Source organism: Nannobrachium achirus, assembly GCF_963921795.1.
Source record: "Nannobrachium achirus genome assembly, chromosome: 6".
Lineage (NCBI taxonomy): Eukaryota > Metazoa > Chordata > Actinopteri > Myctophiformes > Myctophidae > Nannobrachium > Nannobrachium achirus.
The window spans coordinates 37,101,495-37,103,994 of record NC_137815.1 but is presented as its reverse complement, the minus strand read 5'-3'; the positions used below and the strand labels follow the sequence as shown (position 1 = coordinate 37,103,994).

The following is a 2,500-nucleotide window of genomic DNA, read 5'->3' as shown; positions in this document are numbered from 1 at the left end:
CAAAGCGTGATTAAAATGTATTGTTCAGGATCTGTGGCATTCTTTTGGCAGCTTGATCACATGACTCCAGAGAGAATGTTTACCCATTTGTGAGAGTTTTGGAGCAAATCTGTAGGAGTACAGCGGTGCATGAGATTAACAGACAGACAGACAGACAGACAGACGGACTCGGGGGCGAAAACATAATCCCCGCCCCCAGCCATTCCAGGCCAGCAGATATGAAGAACAATAGACAGCACCGTCTTTAGTTTGAATGTCAACAGTGAATGTTGAAGTTATGGCAATGATGAGTTTGTTTTTTCTTTTCTTTTTCTTTTCTTTCAAAGTCTCTGGAATGTAGCCCTCGAATGTAGCTACAGTACACATTTATTTTGTTAAGCAGCTTTGGGGAAAAAAGGATTGGGGTTGGATTGAATAAATACAGAATGGCAAAGGGTAAACCACAATTAAATTAAATTATAATGTGAAAAACCATTTAGCAATGCATTACAGCACATGTTGAATTGACTGTTGATGTCTGACTGTTGATGTGTCCAGTCTGTCCACGCATACAGTAATACAATTTTTCAATTTTCAGTGAGGCTACAGAATAAAATAATCATTGTAAGGCAAAACAAGTTAAAGCACATTTCAACAACAAGGCAATTCAAAGTAGCGTAAACAAAAATACAAAAACAAAAATATCTGCCAGAAGGAAAATATGGAGGTGGAGATAACACAAAAAGAGAGAGAAAGATAAAAGGAAGAATAAAAAAGAAAATAGAACGTCAGTCTCAGCACAAAGGTTACTTTAGGATTATGAAATTCCTGCTTAATTTCAATGCTTAATTTATAATTTGTTGTGTGCTGAAACTATCTGATCTACAAGCTCACAAAAAGCAAAAGAGTAAAGAAATAGGTCTTGAGCTGTGCTTTAAGGCTATCCACAGAGGCTGCCTGTCTTAGGTGTAGTGGGAGTTTATTCCAAGCTGTCGGTCCATAGAAGCAGAAAGCTGCTTCACCATATTTTTTAATATGTCGTTTTAGGCACATCGAGCAGGTCTGCACTGGAAGACCTGAGGGGGGGGGGCGGCGGTTTGGAATGTATCTAGGCAGGCATTCATCGAGGTAAATGTGGAAATACAAGGTTTCTGCCCGACAACAACGTTATATTAGCGCGCCTTTGTGCGGGCGTGTGGCGTCACCCAGAAGGCACCAGCACACACACACACACACACACACACACGCACACACACACACACGCACAAACAAATAGACCAGAACCTAGACTAACAGATGGTTGTGTCACTCCATGCCTGTCTGTCTCTTCCTGTCCTCCTCTCCTCCCTCGCTCAAAGTGACACCTCAGAGGTCACCCTTCTCTTCTACCATCTATCTATCCCTTCACCCTGCTCTTTCTGCATCTTCTCTAATCTGTCTTCCCTCTCTACTCTTATCCATCGGTCTCTCCTTCCATTGTTCCTTCATACAATCTCTCCTCCGCCCTTCTGCCCATGTTCAATCCTCTGTCCCTCTGTCTCATTTCGTCCTCTTTATTTGTTACTTCTTTAATTTAATTTAGTCGTTTTAGGTTGCTTCTCTTTGACCCCTGACACTTGTTGTTTAATGACGAAAGTGTGCTTTTATCTTTTATTCATTTTTGGTTATGTTCTGTTCTGGCTGGTGTACGTTTGGTTCTATAACTTTTTCTATGTCAGTTTTTGCTTTATTTAGACAAGAAACTAAGGGCAAAGAGGGTGAAGGACTTGCAACGAAGGTCTTCATCTGGCAATCGAACCAGGGATGTTGGAATTATATGGTCGACACACTTTCAGGCCAGCAACCGGCGCGCTCCATTTTCTATGTTTGTCTAAAATATTTGTTGGGTCATAAACCCGACATCTCTCTTCAAACACTGTTGGACTGCACGGTTAACTGGAGCGCGCTTAAAATAAAAAGCCTCTCCCCCTCTTAAGCCATCGCCAATCCATCCATCCACGCTTGTTTTTCCTCTCTGTCTGACTCCATCTCCCAATCCATCCTTCTCTCCCTCTTTCTTTTCCAACTGTGTTCCCCTCTCTGTCTATCCCATCCCTCTGTTCACTGCCTCTTATGCTCCGTCTGCTAATGACCAATCCATCTTTCCCATCCTCACACACGCACACGCGCACACACACACACAGCTCTATTTCATCCCTCTGTTCTTAGTCTCTTCTACAAACTCTCCTATTTTATCTCTCTTTCTCTCCTCCTCTTCCCTCTGGCCCTCCCTCTGTCCCGGCCTCCATCCATCGTGTTGTCGTCTTCCAGACAGTGATGACAGCAGGGGACAGACAGGTTCAGGGCACCTGGACTGTCCAGCCAATCATTCTGTGTGTGTGTGTGTGTGTGTGTGTGTGTGTGTGTGTGTGTGTGTGTGTGTGTGTGTGTGTGTGTGTGTGTGTGTGTGTAAGCATGGTTTGACAAGGCATACAAGGCAACCAAAGTGATGTTCTGTACACACAAGCGAAACTAAGGCCAA

General features: G+C 43.4%; 1 protein-coding gene across 1 annotated transcript in view; it reads right to left on the bottom strand.

Moving 5' to 3' along the window:
- Positions 1-2,500, bottom strand: part of LOC308287859 (plexin-A1-like) — a gene marked incomplete at its 5' end in the record, with an annotated part of 234,475 nt that overhangs the window by 23,488 nt on the left and 208,487 nt on the right. The window lies entirely within an intron of this gene.